Consider the following 26,038-nt stretch of genomic DNA (forward strand, 5'->3'; position numbering starts at 1 on the left):
AAGTGCCCAGGCACGGTCACATGCGGTCACGGTTAAAAACCGTATGCCTCTATACCTTATACAAGGCAAGGCTGTCACTAACTAACTAAAGAATAATGCTTACTCCAAGCTGTTAGAAATGGCAACAATATACAAATACGATTCTATTTACGGGAGTTCTAGGAACCTCCCATAATTTATGCATTGTCATCTAAGAAATATTCATGAATCTTATAGAACAAGGAAAATGGCTCTTACGCCGTGTGTTTCCACAGCCCCAGTAATCCACGCACCAACTTACAATAACTTCCCAGCTCCCATAACTCCCACTACCCAGCACCCCTTCTTAAAGTAACAATACCCCATTAAAACTGAATAATTATCTAGCCCTATCGTTAATATATACAGTACACCCCCAAAATTCGCAGGGGTTACGTTCCTAGAGCACCCGCGAATTGTGAAAAACCGCGACTTTTGGATGTGGTTAAAAAATGCCTTTAAAATGCCTGTTTCTACAGTTTAAACCCTAAATACAGTATGCCCCCAAAGCACTTTAATTTCGTTGCAAACTCAACTTAATACATTAATACATTACCTAAAAACAGAATGTAAAGGTAAACCCATCTACTGTACAGTACTGTACTGCTATGCCTCCCACGGTGCTAGAATGTAAAATCCCGATGTTGCGCTTGCATGAATTACTGTACATATAGCGGTGTTTTCTTTGTTATGCGCTGTCGTTTTTTTTGTTATAAGTAGAGCAAATACATAATAATTTCATTTAATTAAAATACAGTAAAATGTACGGGTACTCACCAATGATGAATGATATTGATGATGATGATGATGAAGTAGCTGTGCAGTACGATGCACAGGATTTAAAACTCCTCGGGTGGCGCCTCTTCTTCAGGCGCTTCAGGAGGACTCGTATCTTTGGACAGGTGGTCTTCTTCTGGTGGGGTTTCCTACTGGCTTTTCTTTATAGGTTTCAGTAACATTGTGATGGGAAGTTGCCACATTGTCTCCTGTAGCGAACTGCTGGTACAATTTCCGTGCTTTCTCATGGATGATGTTACCATCCAAGGTGATGTTCTTCTTCCTGCAGTCGGTGATCCACAGTGCCAAGGCAGATTCCATCCTGACGATATTTTTATTCCTTATGGTTGTTACCTTTTTGGCACTATCACAGAAACTTACAGATACGGTACTCCAGATGCTTCGTTCTTCTTTATATAGCGTGTGGTGCTTTCATTAATGCCATTGTGGTGCGCTACTGCAGCATAACTTTTTAGTTCCCGGAGCAAATCCAGTAGTTCAACCTTCTCCTGGAGTGTTTTAAACCCCTTCTGGCGATTAGGCTCAGTGCCAGAAGCCTTAGAAAGTGCAGGGCGATTCGGTGACATCTTGTGCGTTTAAGAATAACAAAATGAATACAATAACAAAATGGAAAACACGAGGACACTCAGCTGGAGACGCATCACAGGGCAGCAGCCAATCAGCAGCAAGGAGAAATGAATGACGCTCTCGGATTGGCTACTTTCACCATCCCAAACCGCGTTTCCCTCAGCGGGTTCTTCCTGTTCTCTCTACAGTGCAGTACTGCCACGAAAAAAGCCATAAAAAAATTGCGGAGGATATTTGCACTTTCTGCTAACAATTAATAGTTAGGTTCTAAGGAAAAAATCGGCGAACAACTGAGTCCGCGAACCCTGAACCGTGACTTTGCGGGGGTCTACTGTAAATTAAATCTTGAACTAAAAAATAAATTTAAGATAATTTCAAATTAACTGAACATAAAAATGTTAATCCATAACTTGGCTCATACAATGGTGGCACAACCGGACGCCATCATGGACAATTCTGCCCATCCCATCCAGGTGGCACCTTTGTCAAGTACTTTTAGCCACAGGCTCATTCTGCTATGGGGGTCTTCTTTGCCTGTTGCCACTAGGCTGCTCAATGCTTCCTCCAGAAGTCCCTTCCTTAACTGGCGCAGTGGGTAGCGCTGCTGCCTCGCAGTAAGGAGGCCTGGGTTCGCTTCCCAGGTCCTTCCATGCATGGAGTTTGCATGTTCTCCCCATGTCTGTGTGGGTTTCCTCCGGGCGCTCCGGTTTCCTCCCACAGTCCAAAGACATTCAGGTTAGGTGCATCGGCGATCCTATATTGTCCCTAGTGTGTGTTTGGTGTGTGTGTATGCCCTGCGGTGTGCTAGCATCCTGCCTGCAGTATGTTTCCTGCCTTGGCTCCAGCAGACCCCCATGACCCTGTAGTTAGGATATAGTGGGTTGGATAATGGATGGATGGATGTTTTTATGCTGTCGTCTTATAATGTACTTTAAGTCGCATCTGTGTATTCTCTTTTTGCTGTGGCATGCGTTTGAATCCCCCACCGGGAATTAATACATTATATTTTATCTAATCTAATCCAATAGGGCTGATGACATCTTCACTAGAAGATGGAGGTGATGTTCCCAATTGTGCAATGTGAGCAAAGGTCATCCATCAAAAGTCACACTGACCACAAGTCCACAGAAATCAGTCACTATGTGGTATGATTCAAAATGACCACAAGGCCACTGTAAGACACACAGCATCCAGCTGTCTCCACGTCAGGTTATGGGCACATCTGAAGTTGGCGGCAGAAATCAGGGCAAAACCTGATAGCACATGCAGCTGCCATCTTCTGGAAATGCCTACATGAGTTGATCAGGACCTCAAATCTGTCCCTGGTAGAGAACAGGGGACACAAAATGGGGTCCTCTCCAGGTGCCTTTTAGTCAAGTAAGCCATAGGACTCTACTTGACCAGTATGACCGCACACCTACCACTATCCACACCAAGGTGGGCATCACCCAATACTAATGGCCATCCCATACCAGGCTAATAAGCCATTCCATTGGCCGTGTTTTATTACCTGATCTTTAAGCCTCTTTTTGGAGGGATGTTTCTGGAAGCATCTCGTTTATCCTCGTAGAGGGTATGTTCACAGAGATACGGCCCCCACTTTTCGAATTTCACCTCCGATTTCAGCTACTGTGGTCTCAACGCCCCAACAGCCATAGGCCTTCACTGTGCTCCTTATCACAGAGTGGCTGCGCATGAGCAAAGCAGGAGAGTCGCATTTGACATAGGATTTTATTAAACTGGCCATACAATTCATTTCACAATTGTAAATATTTACTAAAATCGTGTTTTTAAAGCTGTCTGGGTTGGAAAATCAAGGACTATTCCTCTCTAAGCGCTATTCCACAGCCGAAACGGTGTTCTCCCCTTTCTCGATTGCCCATCAAGGCTGCTCCTTAACCTTCCAGGTGCTCTCATCGGCCTGCTGCACTGCCTGCCTGCACATTCACACTGCTGGTTCTTCTGCTCATGTGTGGTCTGCAGGTTAACGTCATCTGTGCTCCCTTTCCTCAACTCCATAAACCGATCCAAGGCAGGAGTCTTCAAGCAGGGCCGACGTGTGGAAATAGCGCCGCCGTGAGGCTAACTGCGTTCTTGCAGCCCCTTATCCGATAAGCCCAGCCCTGCACCCCACCCCACGTGTATTAGGCTTCACAATACAGTACATTGTCTGAACAAGGAACAATAAATAAATAAATACTTTACTATTGGAAACAAATATAAAACAGTAAAAGAAAACTATCTTTAAAACAATGAAACGCAAAATAGGCATTAACATCAATTCAAATGTTGATGTGAAGCTCATCCCGCACGCTTGTCTAAACACCTTTGCTCGTTTTATATTCCGTCCTACAGGCTAAAAGGCGCGGTGCGAATTTACGAGACGGCTGAGAATGACACCTTAAACTGATTCCAGAAATTAACAAAATTGTATATAAAAACAGCCATTATCAACATATGTGGAATGCGATATGCATGTGCACCGGCCTGTCATAAACATTCAAGGGGAGGAGGACAGAAATTACAGGCTACATTATTTAGATAATAATCCAGCAATAATAATCCTCAAAGTGGCGTAGAACAGAAGACGTACACGGAAAAGTCAAACAGGGCTGCAATTACAGACTTGAAATGCGCTGCTAAAGACGGATTTAATTAAAAATATAAGCGTCCATCAAATGGCCTTACATTCCAACTTGCGCTAAAACTCCACAAATCCCGCCCTGTGTTGTTCAGGACCCTCGATGACTTGATGATTGCGCTCCACGTTCGCTCCTTCTGCGGCCACGCTAAATAAAAAGTGTCCCATAGATAGAAAACCTGACGCCGCGCATTCATTGGATAATAATAGTGCGATATTTGCATATATTAACAAAGATAGGGTAAAAAAGGAATCATGGGTAAATGTTTGAGATAATTATTATAGTTCGATTTCATTGATCTGCAGTGGGCTGGCGCTCTGCCCGGGGTTTGTTTCCTGCCTTGCGCCCTGTGTTGGCTGGGATTGGCTCCAGCAGACCCCCGTGACCCTGTAGTTAGGATATAGCGGGTTGGATAATGGATTGATGGATGGATGGATTTCATTGATTCTTTTTTATGACGTTAAGCTAGTAAGTTTAGTTGAAAAGCCTAAATATAATTCACATAGTTAAAGTTTGTGGAGCCGCAAAATAAAAATAGATAGATAGATAGATAGATAGATAGATAGATAGATAGATAGATAGATAGATAGATAGATAGATAGATAGATAGATAGATAGATAGATAGTGTCTACCGACGGAGTACACTAGTCACGGGGGAAGTGTTTGGGTGTCAACCGGATCATCAAAACCAAAACAGACGCTCGATGGCGCGTTCAATAAAGGAAAATGTAAAGCAAGTTAACAAAAAATTAAATATGAGGCTTCCTTCATCTTTTTTTTTCCCCAATACTTCAACTTCAGGTAGAAGCTTCAGTTACCAGTCGGCTGTCTCTTGAGTGAGACCAGTCTCTCTTTTACAGCGGAGAGGCAGCTGGGGGCGGAGTCAGTTTCCAGTAATGGGAAATGTTACCATCACCGACCACGCCCACTCGTGTCCCGGAGTGGTAGCGTTTCCTTCAGTTGAGCCTGCAAGGCAAACGTCAGTCAGACGCACATGATAGATAGATAGATAGATAGATAGATAGATAGATAGATAGATAGATAGATAGATAGATAGATATGAAAGGTACTATATAATAGATAGATAGATAGATAGATAGATAGATAGATAGATAGATAGATAGATAGATAGATAGATAGATAGATAGATAGATAGATAGATAGATGTGAAAGGTACTATATAATAGATAGATAGATAGATAGATAGATAGATAGATAGATAGATAGATAGATAGATAGATAGATAGATAGATGTGAAAGGTACTATATAATAGATAGATAGATAGATAGATAGATAGATAGATAGATAGATAGATAGATAGATAGATAGATAGATAGATAGATAGATAGATAGATAGATGTGAAAGGTACTATATAATAGATAGATAGATAGATAGATAGATAGATAGATAGATAGATAGATAGATAGATAGATAGATAGATAGATAGATAGATAGATAGATAGATAGATAGATAGATAGATAGATAGATAGATGTGAAAGGTACTATATAATAGATAGATAGATAGATAGATAGATAGATAGATAGATAGATAGATAGATAGATAGATAGATAGATAGATAGATAGATGTGAAAGGTACTATATAATAGATAGATAGATAGATAGATAGATAGATAGATAGATAGATAGATAGATAGATAGATAGATAGATAGATAGATAGATAGATGTGAAAGGTACTATATAATAGATAGATAGATAGATAGATAGATAGATAGATAGATAGATAGATAGATAGATGTGAAAGGTACTATATAATAGATAGATAGATAGATAGATAGATAGATAGATAGATAGATAGATAGATAGATAGATAGATAGATAGATAGATAGATAGATAGATGTGAAAGGTACTATATAATAGATAGATAGATAGATAGATAGATAGATAGATAGATAGATAGATAGATAGATAGATAGATAGATAGATAGATAGATGTGAAAGGTACTATATAATAGATAGATAGATAGATAGATAGATAGATAGATAGATAGATAGATAGATAGATAGATAGATAGATAGATAGATAGATAGATAGATAGATGTGAAAGGTACTATATAATAGATAGATAGATAGATAGATAGATAGATAGATAGATAGATAGATAGATAGATAGATAGATGTGAAAGGTACTATATAATAGATAGATAGATAGATAGATAGATAGATAGATAGATAGATAGATAGATAGATAGATAGATAGATAGATGTGAAAGGTACTATATAATAGATAGATAGATAGATAGATAGATAGATAGATAGATAGATAGATAGATAGATAGATAGATAGATAGATAGATAGATAGATAGATGTGAAAGGTACTATATAATAGATAGATAGATAGATAGATAGATAGATAGATAGATAGATAGATAGATAGATAGATAGATAGATAGATAGATAGATAGATAGATAGATGTGAAAGGTACTATATAATAGATAGATAGATAGATAGATAGATAGATAGATAGATAGATAGATAGATAGATAGATAGTGCCTTTCACATCTATCTATCTATCTATCTATGTAATAGATTACCAAAGCAGTGTTTTCAATATTCCCCTTTAAGAATCTCAAACATCAATTTTCCCCTCACTTCTCAATTACCATTTTTGACAATGTGCCACCAGCTGCTGTTTATTTGCCTTTTCGCTCAGTTGATCCTCTGTAGCTTTCTGCGGGTCTGTGCCCCCCTACCCGCCCTGCCAGTCAGACCCCTCTGGGTAACGCGCTAGTCTGTCGGCACTTTTTGTCATGTAAATGCGGCCGAGTAAAGCAGGTTCTGCCACCGTAATTAATTGCAGGGCTTCGGAACAGCTGGACTGCTAGAAGGCGCGAGTTGTTTAGAGGCGCGCGCTCCTCGCTATTAACCGCTGGCTCGAGAGCTGCAAACAGCCATTAGGAGCCGAGCGCCCACCCGGCCGGCCTCTTGCCACGTGCTTAATTGCGATTTAATTGCTGCTGACGCTTTTGTGGAAACGCCTGAGCGCATAGTTCTAGATGTTTGAACGGAATGACGGACAGTAAAATGGATTATTGAAGTGAGTTTTGTGCAAGCAGAGAGAGAAAAAACAAAATAAAACAGCGTTAGCAGTCGCGTTCAGTGCATTAGAGATGGTCGGGTGGTTCCCATCGGTAACTTGTGCAAGGCAGGAACCAATCATGGATGGGGATCCACTCAATTGCAGGACTCGCTCACAGATTTTTTTTTGTAATTCATAAAGAGTGGTGGCTCTGAGGCTAGGGATCTGTGCCAGCACTCAGTAGGTTGTCAGTTTGAATCCCGTAAAGTGACTCTACTCTGTTAACCAGCACACTTACACCTACTGTATGCCCATGCCACATACCCACTTGGGCCAATTTAACATTGCCAATCCATCTAACATGCACATCTGTGGACGGGAGCCCATGTGGACAGGGAAGACCCAGGATGCAGACCCCGGTCTCTCTTACCCCAAAGCAGCAGTGCTACCATTGTGCCACAGTGGCCCCCTGCCCCTTTTAATTGATGCACTGATTGCACAGTAGAGACGTCCGTGTAAATAAGGGAAAAAAATTTAAGGAGATGGCAAAACAGAGCACATCGCAGAGCTTTGAATTTGTGGTAATGATCGGCCCAACTAGAAGCAGGTGTGCTTTTGACTTAATAGTGGAAAAACGTTTCATGTGCCCAAATAGAGTTTTAAGCAGGAAACAAAAGCCGCAGCCTGCATGCCAACTCCTGCTCGAGAAAAGTTTATTAAAATCCCACTAGCAGAAACTTGTAAACTTCTGCCCACCAGCCTCTGCCAGGTCATTAGTGTTCACTTGAAATCAGTGAAGACAACTTGCACTTGGGGTCTTCCAGCTGGAGCCACATTGCCCCGGGCTTTAAACTGGGCAATGTGTACAGGTACAGTACTCAGAGGCTGGCACGTATTTGATCAGTCCACACAGTTGAACCAGAGCACACTTGGCATGCACTGCTCATAAAGGTGAGGTAATGCCAGCTCTCCATCTTTGTGCCAGATGCCTGAAATAGTATGATGCCTGGCATTTGGTGTTGCTGTGCCAATGCCTGCCAACATCCAATACAAGTAATACCAGCGATGTCGAATACAGTCAATGGGAAGCCGACTGAGAAAGAGGTGAAGATGAAGAAACTCTGGGGGTGGCATAACAAAAAAAAGAAGAAGAATGAAAGAAAAGCAGAAAAAAAGTGACACTTGCTGCCAAGACGAAATCATCAGCCGCTTCAATGCCGCTTGAGAAACCCACCAGCCACACTAGGAAGTAGCCCACCGATGGACATTTTACTCTGATGTGCTGAAGCGTTTACCACCTCAAAGGCAGCAGAAGCTGTAGAACACTAAGGGGACGCGTGGGAGTGCAAGTTCATACTTCTGGGGCAAGAAAGTTTGCATTGATATAAAAAAAGGAAGAAGTAACAATGACTGCTGGGCACTTGCCAGCTGGTGAAGTAAATGGTAAAATAGCAGCAAGAAGTGCACAAGCTGGAGTCATCCTGTGTGTGTGTGTGTGTGTGTGTGTGAAGGCCTGCGCTGTCTCATTGGTGCAATCAGTCACAACAGTGACGTCCACAAGCTTTTGGTGGGCAGTGGCTCAAAAGAGGACAGGGGACACTCCACGAGACAACACCCCCATGCTCTCGCTCTTCATTTTTTAACATTATCATGGATCAACCCCTGGAGGTGCCAATATAATGGGGGGCAGGGTGTTCCATGTCTCAGCCAAGGGGACGGTTTGAGATGGTTGTTGGGGGGCCCAACATGAGTGAGTGTCGGTCCGGAGTGGGAGCCTGTATGTAGCCAGGCGACGAAAGACAACCGGACCTGATGAAGGTCAACTGTGTCTACTGATAGGGCAAGTCCCGTGAGGGATAAAGGGAGAAGGCATCAGGTTTTTGATTGTTCCTGCCTAACCTCGTTTTAATGGATTAGTTTAACCTCCACTTTTTCACAAGTTTTTATGGATTATTTATTTATGGACTGTTGTGAAACACTGCACTATTTATTTGAACTCTGTTTGCTGTTTTTAATAAAGGCACTGTACACTTTTGCACCTTCCCCTTGCTGCATGTGGTGTCATTCATTTAGCCCACTTTTAGAGATCTGATTTCACTTTCACATCAAAGAGTCTTTCTCTGTTGATCAAAGACACAAAAGTCAAATTCAGTGCCCTGTGATTAAGTGTTGTGTAACAATAAAAGGTGAAACTGCCAAGGGGGAATGTATGTCCCTGTCACCCTCCCTGTGCTTGTCCCCATTACAAAGGGTCTGCATGTCTCTGTCACCCTTCCTTTGCTTGTCCCCATTATGATGGGCCTGCCTGGAGAGGTCCCCATTACGATGGGCCTGCATGTCTCTGTCACCCTCCCTGTGCTTGTCCCCATTACAAAGGGCCTGCATGTCCCTGTCACCCTTCCTTTGCTTGTCCCCATTATGATGGGCCTGCCTGGACAGGTCCCCATTATGATGGGCCTGCATGTCCCTGTCACCCTTCCTTTGCTTGTCCCCATTATGATGGGCCTGTATGTCCCTGTCACCCTCTCCTGTGCTTGTCCCCATTATGATTTGAAGCCACGTTCCTCTCACCTGGGCAGACGCTGCCTCAGAAATCGTCCCCTGTCATCCTTACAGAACGAGCTCCTCCGCACTCGGCACAGGCGGATTACACGATTGACGAGTCACAACACAAACACTGCCTAATAGGAAAGGTGCGAGTGTGTCTTTCTGTAATGGCCACTTGCTTTGTGTTGCTCACTAAAAAGAGCCGACACCTTGGGCTCAAAGGCACAATGCAGAGCTGAGCGGCTTTACTGGCTGTCGGCTCTGTGCCATCGCCATTGTGCCGCACTGACACCCCTGGTTCCTCCTCCTCCTCCTCCACCCCCCCCCCCCCATTCCCCCATCCCCTGTTGCCTCATTTCCATGCTGCATTTTATTTCTCTGAGCTTTTCAGACGTGACAGGCAGTAGTGAGTAATAATATTTATCTGACTGTCACCGAGTTTAATAAAATGTACCCGCAAATTGTGCCTCTCTGACGGCCTGTCAGCCGCTTTCCACGCCTGCATAATGGGGCCTCGTTATCAACAATGCGTGCCTGCAGATAAAGCGGCATGAAGTCGGTCCACTGCACAAGACTGGGTTTGGTCCACTAAAGAGACCTTGGAGCTTGAGACAGGGAAATCAAGACACCCACCGGGTCCACCCAAACCAGTCCAGTCTATAGGGCCTGAGAGTGTGAAACCAGTAGGATTTGCCCAAACCCCCAGAGTGATTTGGAGTCTGCAATACATAAATCGCTGTGCACGAGGGTCAAGAGTGCTGATAAGAGGAGAGTGAGGTCATCAGTGGAGACCCTCAGGGGTCTGCCCCTGGTCCATTACTGTTTCTGATTTTTAAATTAAGACATTGTAAATTTGCAGATGATACTAAAATCACACTGAGGAGGGGTCAAACGCATGGAAAATGGAGATTAATGCAGAGAAGTTAATGAATGATGGGCAACACTGTCCTACAGGAAGCAACCCCTGAGAAGTTTCATGTTGACCCAACATAAAGAAATATGCAGAAGCAATTAAAAAAGCAAATGAAACAGCAGGTTATACCTTAAAACATGTGGACTATAAATCAGGGGACGTTATACTCAGACTATATAATGTGCTAGTGAGACCACCTCTGGAGTGTTGTGTGCAGCTCTGGTCACCACACTATAAGAAGGACAGAATAGCACCTGAGGCTGTGCAGAGGAGATCAACCAGGAATCCATTATGGGACATCATACTTAGACTACACAGTTTTATCAAGGAATAGTGGGTTTGGAAAATGGATGGATGGATGGATGGATGGATGGATGGATGGATGGATGGATGGATGGATGGATGGATGGATGGATGGATGGATGGATTGGACGTTACGCTCAGGGTATATAATGCACTGGTGAAACCACATCTGGAGTGTTGAGTGCAGTTCTGGTCACCACAGCACCCTAAAGAAAGACAGAGCAGCACTTGAAGTTGTTCCAAATGAGACTAATCAGGTATATGTCATGGGATAGTATGCTTAGACTGCACAATTCAATCAAAGATTAGAGGGTTTGGAAAATGGATGGATAGATGGATGGATGGATGGATGGATGGATGGATGGATGGATGGATGGATGGATGGATAGGACATTATACTCAGACTATATAATGCACTAGTGAGACCACCTCTGGAGTGCTGTGTGCAGTTCTGGTCACCACAGTACAAGAAAGGCAGAGCAGCACTTGAAGCTGTGCAGAGGAGAGCAGCCAGGTATCCATTATGGGGCATCATACATAGATTATAGAGTTCTAGCAAGGGATAGTGGGTTTGGAAAATGGATAGATGAATGGACTGATGGATTGGATGTTACGCTCAGGGTATATAATGCACTGGTGAGACCACATCTGGAGTGTTGTGTGCAGTTCTGATCACCACAGCACCCTAAAGAAAGACAGAGCAGCACTTGAAGCTGTGCAGAGGAGGGCAGACAGGTGCATCATGAGACTTGAGGACGTGTTGTACTGTGACAGGCTCAGAGAGTTAAACCTGCTTAGTCTGAGCAGAGGAGACTGTATGGGGTCCTCATCCAGGTCTTCTAAATCCTCAAAGGCATTGATAAAGCAGATCAGGCAGAATATTTACAACTTAAGGGTGAGTCACGTACTTGAGGACAACAACAATAACAACAACATTTCTTTCTGGAGCACATTTTCATACAAATGGTGGAGCTCAATGTGCTTCACAAGATAAAGAAGGAAAGGTTTATATGGAACAAAAATCGGACTAGGCAATACTAAGTAACAAAGAATAAAGTAAGGTCAGATGAGCAGGAGGAGTGAAACAAACAAAAAAACTCCAGATGGGCTGAAGAAAAAAAAAAAAAAAACATCTGCAGGGGTTCCGAGGCCACGAGACCACCCAGCCCCACACACTGGGTATTCTACCTGACATCAGTGATCTCAATCAGTCCTCGTGGTCTTCAGGCTTCACGTGAAATAATTTAATGATGACGGTTATGTGGACCTCTGGCCTTCAATCCATCAATATAAGGACTGCATGGCTCCCTGCTCAGGTGGTGGAGGCGCAGATCAACACCACAGACAACTGGAAAAAGAAGAGCAGAGAAAGCAAGGATAGTATGGATTGAGGAGCTATGAAGAAAATGATAATTCAATGCAGATGTAGATTAACAGGGGTACACTAAAATGAGAGAGCCATGTTAAAGTAATGAGTTTTAGCAGTTTTTTAAAGAGCTCCACCATACCAGCCTGGTGAATTTGTGTCAGTAAGCTATTGCATATTTTAGGTGCATAACAGCAGATGGCCGCCTCACCACTTCTTTTATGTTTAGCTCTTAGAATTCTAAACAGGCCCTCATTTGAAGATCTAAGGTTACGATTTGGAGTGTAAGGTGAGAGGCTTTCTGAGATATAGGATGGAGCAGATTATTTAAGGCTTTGTAAACTTCTTGTTCTTTAGGCTGCTCCCCTTAGGGGTCTCCACAGCGGATCATCTTCTTCCATATCTTTCTGTCCTCTGCATCTTGTTCTGTTACACCCATCACCTGCATGTCCTCTCTCACCACATCCATAAACCTTCTCTTAGGCCTTCATCTTTTCCTCTTCCCTGGCAGCTCCATCCTCATCATCCTTCTCCCAATATACCCAGCATCTCTCCTCTGCACGTGTCCAAACCAACAGAATCTCGCCTCTCTGACTTTGTCTCTTAACCGTCCAACTTGAGCTGACCCTCTAATGTCCTCATTTCTAATCCTGTCCATCCTCGTCACACCCAGTGCAAATCTTAACATCTTTAACTCTGCCACCTCCAGCTCTGTCTCCTGCTTTCTTGTCAGTGCCACTGGCTCCAACCCATATAACGTAGCTGGTCTCACTACTGTCCTGTAGACCTTCCCTTTCACTCTTGCTGATACTCGCCTGTCACCAATCACTCCTGACACTCTTCTCCACCCATTCCACTCTGCCTGCACTCTCTTCTTCTCCTCTCTTCCACAATCCCCATTACTCTGTACTGTTGAACCCAAGTATTTAAACTCATCCACCTTCACCAACTCTACTCCCTGCATCCTCACCATTCCACTGACCTCCCTCTCATTCACTCACATGTATTCTGTTCTGGTGGTCCTACTGACCTTCATTCCTCTCCTCTCCTCTCATATCTCCACCTCTCCAGGGTCTCCTCAACCTGCTCCCTACTGTTGCCACAGATCGCAATGTCAAGGCTCTGTAAACCATTAGCAGTATTTTAAAGTCAATTCTAAATGACACAGGTAACCAGTGTAACGACGCTAAGACTGGTGTGATGTGCTCAGATTTTCTTTTCCTAGTTAAAATTCAGGCAGCTGCATTCTGCACTCGTTGATGTCTTTCTTGGGTGGCCCTGAGAGGAGTGCGTTACAGTAATCAAGTCGACTAGAAACAAAAGCGTGAACTCATTTTTCAGCATCTTGCAAAGCTATAAGAGGTCTAACTTTTGCCGTATTCCTTAAGTGAAAAATGCTGTCCTGGTAATCTGATTAATATGTGATTTAAAACTCAGGTCAGAGTCAATAGTTACTCCTAAATTCTTTACCTCCGTCTTGACTTTAAGCCTATTGGATCAAGTTTATTTCTAATACCCTCACTATATATTTTAATAATAATTCTTTGCACTTATATAGCGCTTTTCTCACTACTCAAAGCGCTTAGCAATTACAGGTTAAGGGCCTTGCGCAAGGGCCCAACAGAGCAGAGTCCCTATTGGCATTTATGGGATTCAAACCGGCAACCTTCTGAATGCCAGTGCAGATCCCTAGCCTCAGAGCCACCACTCAACCTATATTATTTTTGCCAATAACTGGTTTCTGCTTTCTCCTTATAATAATAATAATATATTGTTATTAATAATAATAATAGTAATAATATATTGTTTTTAATAATAATAATAATAATCATAATTATTATTTTTAACATTATTATTATTATTATTATTAATAAAAAATAAATATATATTATTATTATTATTATTATTATCATTATCATTTTTATTAATAACATCCATCCATCCAACCCACTGAATCCGAACACAGGGTCACGGGGGTCTGCTGGAGCCAATCCCAGCCAACACAGGGAGCAAGGCAGGAACTAAATGTAATGAATTATTATAATAATTATTATAACCAATCCCGGGCAGGGACAATATATTATTATCCATCCATCCATCCATCCATTGTCTCCCGCTTATCCGAGGTCGGGTCGCGGGGGCAGCAGCTTGAGCAAAGATGCCCAGACTTCCCTCTCGCCGGCCACTTCTTCTAGCTCTTCCGGGAGAATCCCAAGGCGTTTCCAGGCCAGCCAAAAGACATAGTCCCTCCAGCGTGTCCTGGGCCTTTCCTGGGGCCTCCTCCCGGTTAGACGTGCCTGGAACACCTCACCAAAGAGGCATCCAGGAGGCATCCTGATCAGATGCCCGAGCCACCTCATCTGACTCCTCTCGATGCGGAGGAGCAGCGGCTCTACTCTGAGCCCCTCCCGGATGATTGAGCTTCTCACCCTATCTTTAAGGGAAAGCCCAGACACCCTGCGGAGGAAACTCATTTCAGCTCCTTGTATTCGCAATCTCGTTCTTTCGGTCACTACCCATAGCTCATGACCATAGGTGAGGGTAGGAACATAGATCGACTGGTAAATTGAGAGCTTTGCCTTGCGGCTCAGCTCCTTTTTCACCACGACTGACCGATGCAGCGCCCGCATTACTGCGGGTGCCGCACTGATCCGCCTGTCGATCTCACGCTCCATTCTTCCCTCACTCGTGAACAAGACCCCGAGATACTTGAACTCCTCCACTTGGGGCAGGATCTCGCTCCCAACCCTGAGAGGGCACTCCACCCTTTTCCGGCTGAGGGACCATGGTCTCGGATTTGGAGGTGCTGATTCTCATCCCAGCCGCTTCACACTCGGCTGTGAACCGATCCAGAGAGAGCTGAAGATCACGGCCTGATGAAGCAAACAGGACAACATCATCTGCAAAAAGCAGTGACCCAATCCTGAGCCCACCAAACCGGACCCCCTCAACGCCCTGGCTGCGCCTAGAAATTGTGTCCATAAAAGTTATGAACAGAATCGGTGACAAAGGGCAGCCCTGGCGGAGTCCAACTCTCACTGGAAACGGGTTCGACTTACTGCCGGCAATGCGGACCAAGCTCTGGCACCGATCGTACAGGGACTGAACAGCCCTTATCAGGGGGGCCGGTACCCCATACTCTCGGAGTACCCCCCACAGGATTCCCCGAGGGACATGGTCGAATGCCTTTTCCAAGTCCACAAAACACATGTAGACTGGTTGGGCGAACTCCCATGCACCCTCCAGGACCCTGCTAAGGGTGTAGAGCTGGTCCACTGTTCCGCGACCAGGACGAAAACCACACTGTTCCTCCTGAATCCGAGGCTCGACTATCCGACGGACTCTCCTCTCCAGGACCCCTGAATAGACTTTTCCAGGGAGGCTGAGGAGTGTGATCCCTCTGTAGTTGGAACACACCCTCCGATCCCCCTTCTTAAAGAGGGGGACCACCACCCCGGTCTGCCAATCCAGAGGCGCTGTCCCTGATGTCCATGCGATGTTGCAGAGACGTGTCAACCAAGACAGTCCTACAACATCCAGAGCCTTGAGAAACTCCGGGCGTATCTCATCCACCCCCGGGGCCCTGCCACCAAGGAGTTTTTTGACCACCTCGGTGACCTCAGTCCCAGAGATGGGGGAGCCCACCTCTGAGTCCCCAGGCTCTGCTTCCTCATTGGAAGGCATGTTAATGGGATTGAGGAGGTCTTCGAAGTACTCCCCCCACCGACCCACAACGTCCCGAGTCGAGGTCAGCAGCACACCATCCCCACCATATACAGTGTTGACACTGCACTGCTTCCCCTTCCTGAGACGCCAGATGGTGGACCAGAAACTCCTCGAAGCCGTCCAAAAGTCGTTCTCCATGGCCTCCCCAAACTCCTCCCATGCCCGAGTTTTTGCCTCAGCAACCACCAAAGCTGCATTCCGCTTGGCCTGCCGGTACCTATCAGCTGCCTCCAGGGTCCCACAGGACAAAAGGGTCCTGTAGGACTCCTTCTTCAGCTTGACGGCATCCTTCACCGCCGGTGTCCACCAACGGGTTCGGGGATTGCCGCCACAACAGGCACCGACCACCTTACGGCCACAGCTCTGGTCAGCTGCCTCAACAATAGAGGCACGGAACATGGCCCATTCGGACTCAATGTCCCCCACCTCCCTCGGGATGTGGTCGAAGTTCTGCCGGAGGTGGGAGTTGAAGCTACTTCTGACAGGGGGCTCTGCCAGACGTTCCCAGCAGACCCTCACAACACGTTTGGGCCTACCATGCCTGACCGGCATCCTCCCCCCACCATCGAAGCCAACTCACCACCAGGTGGTGATCAGTTGACAGCTCCGCCACTCTCTTCACCCGAGTGTCCAAGACATGTGGCCGCAAGTCCGACGACACGACCACAAAGTCGATCATCGAACTGAGGCCTAGGGTGTCCTGGTGCCAAGTGCACATATGAACACCCCTTTGCTTGAACATGGTGTTCGTTATGGACAATCCGTGACGAGCACTATTCCTTAGTTTGAGAAAATGACTACTCATCCACTCAGGAAACACAAGTAAGACATTGGGGGTCAGTGAGCCCAGAGAGTCGGGGTCATCAGGCGCTATTGATAAATACAGTTGGGTGTCGTCAGCATTACTGTGGCATCTCATGTTATGCCCTGAGACAATCTGACTTAATGGACGCATGGAGATTACAAAGAGCTGTGGACCCAGGATAGATCCTTGTGAAGCACCATATAGAATATCAGGGGTCTTCGTAGTAGACCTTCATCTACCTGTTAATTTAAGACTCAAACCAAAGGACACCGATGGAAATGAAGGGGAAGCGCATTTAGCCCTTCTTAACACAAAGAGTTGTTGGAATGTGCAACAAACTCCCAAGACCCCGACAACGTTATGCACCTTATGATGGTGGAAGAGGCAATGACCGCAGAGTATCCAATGAAGCAGGCCTAGTTTAACTCTTTCAGGGTGGATGTCGACTTTTGTCGAAATTCAGGGTTAGGGGGGGGGTAATCAGCTGTAAACTGTGACAGAACTTGCCGTTATGTTTTAGTTTGTCCCTCTTTACAGTTAGCTTTGTGGACATGGCTGAGATTTCCTGCGAGTGTATGAGTAGCGAAGAGCAAACAACCCCTCAAATGGCATCGACATCTGGCGAAAGACCAAAGTGAATGCGCAAAACAAAATACTCCGTGAACAATGTGTTACATATCATATCGCCGAGTCGGACTCTGAGTTGTCGGATTTTAATATAAGTGATCTGGAGATCGAAAACGAAAGTGAGGGACCAGCATAAGCTGATCATGGTGCTGAACATGTCCGTGTAGCTAATGCGCCTACAGCAGTGATCACCCTTACGATGACAAGAGGTACAAACCAGATTGCATCACACTGTGACTGCTACTGCTGTGCAGAGACGGCAAACGGGAGCCAACAGCAGCCACGGCATACAGCAAACGACGATTTATGTTGATTTCTGTGTGAAACCATTGCTTTGTTTGCTTTCCAGAAAACTGGAAAAATATTCAGCACTCCAAGAGTCAATGGTGGGAAGGCCAAGAGGACAGATAAGTCCAATGGGCGGGCACCACTGAGAAGGTCAGACGGCTTCTCAGAGATCTGTCACCCCTGGTGTAGGGGAGCGTGCCAGCATGACAGATGGTCAGGCACTGGAAGAGCTCCATTGTGATGTTGGCACCCGAGCCTCCTACACCAGGGTCCCCTTTGCCCCTAACTGCTTTTCTGTCCTCCTGGACTTCCCTTTTTGTATTAAGCTAACTGGCTCTTTTGGGGCATCACACACACCCTAGGTGAAGCTGTACTTGCGTCATGGCAGCTTGTGATTCCCAAATTAGCACCTGATTTAAAAGAAATCACAATAACTAGCCAGCCGACTGTAGCCACCCAGACTTGGCAAAGGCAGCCGAAGAGGACTAAGCTCCTTGTAGCTTGTGAACTCTCTCAGCTGAGAAAGCCGAGCGCGCCAGTCACCATGGTGATGCCAAGATGCATTTCCCCAAAAGATCTGGAAAACAGCAGGTACATTTGGATGTTTGGAGAAAGATGGCAAGGGAGCCCAGGGAGGTTTGCCAGTCTAAGCATGGTCACTTTAAGAATGTCTACCAGGAGGCAAGGTGGCAGGACCTCCAGGTTAGAGCCTGGTGGAAGACGAGTGGTGCCAGGCTAATGCCACCAGCCTTCCTGGGTGTTATCTCTCAGTTTCAGTAAACTGTTCCAGTGCTGCAGAGGTGTCATGGCAATGGATTGGTATTATCATATTAGTGGAGCTTAGCCAATCAAATGGCATCATTGATCAACATCTTCTAAAAATAGTCAGACCCTCATCATCTGCAGTGTGGAGTCTGGAGGAGTCAACTCTCACGTAATTCCTTCAAGAAAAAATCGTCTGCAGGCATCCTGGTGGGGTGAACAAAATAGCAGCCATCAGGGTGCCCTGCAGCAAGAAAGTGGGCATCATCTTGCTCGAAGGCTGCCCTGTGGCAGAAGATTAGCAACCAGTGGCTGAGCACAGAAACATGGGCATGAAGCAAGAAGAGGGGGTGTTGTGAGGTCCTGCTGGCAGGCAGACCTGCAATAGAAGGAAGGACATTGATGGGGTCGTCTATTTGGTGGGCATGTAGGAAGAGCAAATGCATCACCAAGGATCAATAGCTGGCAGGCATTTAGCAAGAAAACAGGCATCAATGGAGCCCTCCAACAGGAGGGCATGCAGCAATAGCATAGGCATCACAAGCTCAGTAGAGCACAGGTAAACAGGAAGAGGTTGGCACCTTTAGAGTTCACTAACATGCAGCACAAAAGTAGGCATGACAAGGTCCCATGAGTAGGTGGGCAAGTAGTAGAAGGAATATGGGAATCTTTGGTCTCTGTTGTACCCAGACAGGCAGCAAGAGGGTGGGCATCAATGAGCCCTCTAGAAGAATACACATCACAAGCTCAATAGCAGGCAGGTAAGTTAGAAGAGAATGGGCACCGCTGGAGCCCATTAACTGGCAAAGTGGCAGCCTGAGAATTGGCATCAATGCGGCCCACCAGCAGGTAAGCAGGCATAATGAGAACTGGCATGACAAGGTCCCACTACTAGGTGGGAAGATAGGAATCAAGCAGTCTTCTGTAGCAATGTGACATGCATCTAGTGGATGGGCATCAATCGGGCACTCTAGCAGGTAGGCATGCAGGAATAGACTAAGCATCATGGAGGCTCAGTAGCAAGCAAGTAAGTGGGAAGAAGACAAAAATTTTTGGGATCCACTAGCAGGTGGGCAAGCAGAATAAGAGTAGACATCACAGGGTCCCACTAACAGGTGGGCATTCAGCATAACAGTAGATATCTTAGGGTCCCAATAACAGGCGGGCATTCAGCATGAGTAGGCATGTAGACAGATATGCATGTAGAGTACAGACGTCACCAGGGCTCAGTTACAGGCAGTCATCGTTAGGGTCCATTTATAGGTAGTCATGCTAAACGAGGGTCTTTGTCTTTTTGAGGCGCACTAGCATATGGAGAAGTATGAAGAGGAAAGACATCAATGATGCCCACTAGCAAGCAGACAAGCAAGATTACAATAGACATGACAATGGTCCATTAGCAGGAAGGCAAGCAGTAGAAGGTGGATAGGCATTAGGTGGTCTCTGTAACAGGCAGACATGCAGAAAGAGGATGGACATCAGTGGGACTCTTTAGCAGGCATACATTGGGGAGAGGCCTAGGCATCATGGAGGCTCAATAGTGGGCCAGTAAGCACGAAGACGATAGGCCCATTTGGAGCCCAGTAACAGGCAGACATGCAGCATGAGAGTGGGCATTAATGGGGTCCATTAGAAGGCGGGCAGGCCTAATGAGAATATGCATGAGTAGGTCCTGCTAATCGGCGGGCACGTTTCAGAACGAAGATAGGAATTATGTGCACTTTGTAGCAGAAAAGCATACAAGTGTGTGGGCATCAATAGGCCTACTGGTAGGTGACCAAGCAGCACGATTAGCAGGCAGACAAGTAGCGAGAAGGAGGACAGGCATCATGGGGTCTCTGTAGTGGGCCATCTGTGACTGGCAGACTTGAAGGAAAAAGATGGGCATCAAGGGCTGTCTTAACATTTTGGGCACAATGTCATTATCTGATACCTATCATCACACATTCACAAACAAGTGTGCAACCACTCAGATGTAGAAGAATGTGTGGGTGCAGGTGGTACCTTAACAAGGATTCCTGTATAAATGCCCTCTGCAGGCCTTCAGAAAAGTATTGGAACCCACTTGCATGTTCTGGCGCACTAATGCACACACAATGGGACTTGGGCTTTACCTGCAAGTACAGCAGGAACCAGCAGGGGGAGCTCTGGCTTGTTGTCCCTGCAATGCTGAACATCACATTGGACTGGAAGAGCCAGAACATCATGGCACTACTTTGATAATAGAGGTGGGGTAACAGGTCCCAAAGGCTTTAGAGTTGAATCACTCCTGTTTAAAAATGTGTGTGTGTGTGTATGGGGGGGTGCCATAGCTGTGTGCCCCATGATGAACTGCTGGTCCTTCAATGGTTGGTTCCTGCTTTGCTCTGAAGCTTCCTATGACCCTATAAATTAAATGAAGACACAGCTGGATGTATTCTACATGTCCCAGTGTATGTCCCCTTCATCATCCTGAACCCCCCCCACCCCCATTTTTATGACCCCTTTGTTGTCCTTCCATGGCTGCTTCCCCTCATCTTCCTCAGCCTCGTCTTCCTCAAGGCACTTCATTACAGATCAGTCAGTAGTTTTAAAGCCACCCCCCCCCCCCCACTATGACCACCACCAATACACACCTGTTGTCTCTACAGCCCCCCCCCCCTCCTTTTTCCCTCCCCCCTTTTCGGCATCCCATCATTCCCTGAGGTTCCTGTGGCTGATTGGCTCTGCCCTGGAGCTCTGCTTACTTAAATTAGGATTTCCAGAAATACATCAAAAACAAATTGCTCGCTGCTTCCAGAAAATCATAAACAAAGTCTCTCATCCAACTTCCAAATAATTTAAGAAAAGCAATTTTCTCTGCCGCACTTGACCTTTCAGGCTCGAATATTGGATTGTGTGAGCACACGTGTGTTTGCGTCTGAGGCAACGCGTGAGGCCTGTGTAGATGAAGGTGGTGGGGTGGGGGGGCAGAGCGACAACCTGGCACACAGAGCCACCCGCCTCACCTTCTCAGGAGTCACTACTGATGACCTCCAAGGGCATAATGAGCTCAGTGGGCACATGGGGGGGCACAGCGCCAACCTGGCACACAGGGCCACCCGCCTCACCTTCTCAGGAGTCACTACTGATAACCTCCAAGGGCATAATGAGCTCAGTGGGTACACAAGGGTGGGCATCCCCTGCATGCCATGGTCACTCAACATCTCCTCCACTCTGGAGACATGACATGTCAGGTGGTCATTCTGTATGTCCATTTACCAGTCTTCATCTTAGATGGTCAGCCTTCTTCTTTGCCAGTTAGAGTATGTATCAGCTGTGCCATGGCTGGTCATTGTGCACTTCAGTGGGCCAACCTGCATCTCAACTGGTCATCGTGTGTGATTTCCAGTTGGTCAGAGTGAAACTTCTTGGTGGGCTGATAAATCTGGATGAGTAGAAGTGAGTTGGCATAAGTGAGTTACCACGATGCCTATCTACAGTGAATGTGGGATGTAGAAGATTCCAAGCCTAATCTGTGTGGAATCTGCTGACAGAAGCTGGAGGGAGAGGCCATGAGGAGAGGGAGAAGTGGCAGAAAGGGCCTGCCATATGAGGAAGGACACCAGCAGGAAGCCTGGAGGAGAGGTGGAGTGACTGCTGATACTTAAACTGGAGAGCGTTGTGGCTAAGGGTCAAAACCCTCCGAGAAGGCTGGGCACCACCCGGTGAGCTCTTCTTCAGGGCACAGCACCTTCTTCAGAAATGGGTGCGAAAATCCATTTATTGATGTCAAGAGCAGCGTTTGGGGGAGGCAAGTGGAGGTGACCACATCTTAGGGGGTTCCACTTTTAAAGTCTGCGTGTCCAGTTCAAGTGGATTTCTCAAGTTATATTCTCCAGTATATATATATATATATATATATATATATATATATATATATATATATATATATATATATATATATATATATATATATATATATATATATATATATATATATATATATATATATATATATATATATATATATATATATATATATATATATATATATATATATATATATATATATATATATGGGCGGCACGGTGGCGCAGTGGGTAGCGCTGCTGCCTCGCAGTTGGGTAACCTGGGGACCTGGGTTCGCTTCCCGGGTCCTCCCTGCGTGGAGTTTGCATGTTCTCCCCGTGTCTGTGTGGGTTTCCTCCGGGCGCTCCGGTTTCCTCCCACAGTCCAAAGACATGCTGGTTTGGCGATTCTAAATTGGCCCTAGTGTGTGCTTGGTGTGTGGGTGTGTTTGTGTGTGTCCTGCGGTGGGTTGGCACCCTGCCCAGGATTGCTTCCTGCCTTGTGCCCTGTGTTGGCTGGGATTGGCTCCAGCAGACCCCCGTGACCCTGTGTTCGGATTCAGCGGGTTGGGAAATGGATGGATGGATGGATATATATATATAAATATATATATATATATATATATATATGGAAGAGAAGGTCTGTGATACGGTTTGCATATTTGCAGCTGGAGATCCACAAAGGGAGAAAAATGAATCACGTATCATAAAGTGGTTTTTATTCCTGAGCTTTCAACCCCTACCAGGGGTCTTCATCAGAGGATAATGCTTAGACTTACAAGAATGAAAAGGCAATATATAGCACAATAATGGAGGAAGAAGAGTTTTTCATAGCTGTGTGCTTCACGGATTGCCAAAGGTTCCCATCGTCTAATACATTCCAATGTATTAGACGATGGGAACCTTTGGCAATCCGTGAAGCACACAGCTATGAAAAACTCTTCTTCCTGTCGTGGAAAACGGAGAAACACCTTCATGATGTTTTCTTCAAAACATCCATCCATCCATTATCCAACCCACCATATCCTAACTACAGGGTCACAGGGGTCTGCTGCAGCCAACCCCAGCCAACACAGGGTGCAAGGCAGGAAACAAACCCCGGGCAGGGCGCCAGCACACTGCAGGGCACACACACACATCAAGCACACACTAGGGACAATTTAGGATCGCCAATGCACCTAACCTGCATGTCTTTGGACTGTGGGAGGAAACCGGAGCGCCCGGAGGAAACCCACGCAGACATGGGGAGAACATGCAAACTCCACACAGGGAGGACCCAGGAAGCGAACCCGGGTCTCCTAACTGCGAGGCAGCAGCGCTACCCACTGCACCATCGTGCCGCCCTTTCTTCAAAACATAAAATAAATATTGATTGGCATCATTAATGACATATCCTGTACAATACATTTGATGATAAAATGTATTTTGTAGAGTGGCGCAGTGATAGCACTGCTGCCTCGCAGTTAGGAGACCCAGATTCGCTTCCCGGGTCCTCCCTGTGTGGAGTTTGCATGTTCTCCCTGTGTCTGCGTGGGTTTCCTCCCACAGTCCAAAGACATGCTGGTTAGGTGGATTGGCGATTCTAAATTGGCCCTAGTGGGTGCTTGGTGTGTGGGTGTGTTTCCTGCGGTGGGTTGGCACCCTGCCCGGGATTGGTTCCTGCCCTGTGTTGGCTGGAATTGGCTCCAGCAGACCCCCGTGACCCTGTGTTCGGATTCAGCGGGTTGGAAAATGGATGGATGTATTTTGTAAGGCGTTTGTTTGCACCTTGAACGTCAATTGAACCTTTCCCTTACCTTTACTGCGCCAGTACAAGTCAGACAGTCCAGTATTTTCTTGGTTACCTCACCAGTCTGAGTAGCTGGTCACTTTGGTCACCAGTCTGGCTCTAACTTACTCACCATTGCTATTCAGCTGCTCAGAATGGTCCTCTCTTCCTCTGCTTTTGCCTTTGTGCTGGTTGTTGGACTTACCTGGCCAGTCTGGCTCTTGTTTTGTTACTTTTCTATTTAACTGGCCACGCCGGCTCAGGTCAGTCATTTTTGTTTTCTTTCCTCAGGTGGTCTGTAGGGGTCTCCTCTTGTTCCTTTTATATCTCAACTGTTACACAGCACCGTCTCCTCCTCCTCCTCGTCCTCCCCAGTTTCGTTTCTTTAAGGCCCCTCGGAATCCCTTCATGTAATCTCACGTGCCACTTGTGTGTGCTCTGCCACCTCCTCTCTGTGCTGCCCGCCTGCTCTGTCCTTACCTTCGAACACAGCTCTCCCTGGAGGGCTGATTTACCGAGAGGACATCAGATAAAGCCCCCTTGCCTCCCAACCCCCCAATTTGCCAATTCGCAGAAAAAAGCAGCTGCTTCATTTAGTGGCGCAGATAAGCGAGTGACATCCGACTCCCTTGGGGGTCTCCTGGACAGCTGCAGCACTGACTTCACTGCCATCCTTGTCAGCTAAGCACTCAGTAGAAGAAACCACGAGAGCAGCTCTAATAATTGCGCCAAGTTGTGCTGAATTTTTCTCATGCCAGGGCTGACATTTACCAGGGTATTATGGGAGTGGGATGACGGTTGGTGGGTGTGGGGGGAATGGTTCTTTTGTGTTGACCCCCCTCTTCCCTTCCATCTTCTCCTTCTCTCACACTGGAGGCAGCTCAGCACAGTGCACGTCTTTTTGATTTTCAGGCCCATTTATCAGTAATGAGACTTTTTCGTTTCAAATTGACCTGGTTGCTAAAATATGTTTATTTCTAAGCCAAATCTGGTGAGACAAGGAGTGATGAAAGATGAGCTAATTAACTCTGACTTCTCTTACACTGCAGGCAATTTGTGGGACAATTCCATTAACATGTCTGCCAGATCCTGAGCGGGTGCTGCTGCTGCTGCCCTCCTCTGAAAGCATCCCAGTGTCAGCTGACCCCTGACATCACTACAGCCGTGCATTGTGGGGAAGCCCTCAGATGTTCCTGCTGCCACGCCCACCTCTGCACGCACCTCCCACTGGCCACACCCACTTCATCATGTGCACCATGTCGGTGGCCACGCCCCCCAAGTATCAATTTACATTTAGCCACATCCTCATTTGGAATTTGTCTCAGCTCCCACTTTGTGTGGTTTGCCTCCACATCTGGTCACCCGCACCACTTGGCATGGCAGACCGAGATGGGACCAAAGATGAACAGTGAGTCGTGATCATAACTGATCTTAACTTTCAGCAAAAAAAAACAAAAATCGTTGTCATTAACCCTGTCGTTAGCTCATTGGCTACAAACTGTATGTTCTATGAACGCATTGTTACCCCGTATACCTTTGCATATTTTCATTTTTCTTTAATCTTTGGGTTTATTTTTAAATTTTGATTTAGCTGAAGAAGTAAATGTTTGTAATTTTGCGATACCGTGTGATCGCATTCAATGCTTGTATGTGTAATCCTTCTCCCTTTTGCAAGGCTTTGAACTCATTTTTTAATACCCTGGATTATGAATCTGAGATTTGTGTGGTGAGTGGCGGTGATTTTGATTGTATAAATTTACTAGCATGGTTACCCGACTTCGCCCGGGGAATTTCATAAGACAATGGGCTTCAGGCATAGTCAGTCAGTCAGTCGTTTTCTAAACTGGTTACTCCTGAATAAGGGTTGTGGGGGGAGCCGGAGCCTATCCCAGCTAGCATAGAGAGCAAGGCAGGAAGAAACCCAGGTCAGGGGGCGGACATCACAAACAAACACCAAACACACACTGGGGACGATTTAGGATCACCAGTCCATCTAATCTGCAGGACTTTGGACTGTGGGAGGTAACTGGAGCACCGGGAACAAACCCAAA

Source organism: Erpetoichthys calabaricus, chromosome 9, assembly GCF_900747795.2.
Source record: "Erpetoichthys calabaricus chromosome 9, fErpCal1.3, whole genome shotgun sequence".
Classification (NCBI taxonomy): domain Eukaryota; kingdom Metazoa; phylum Chordata; class Cladistia; order Polypteriformes; family Polypteridae; genus Erpetoichthys; species Erpetoichthys calabaricus.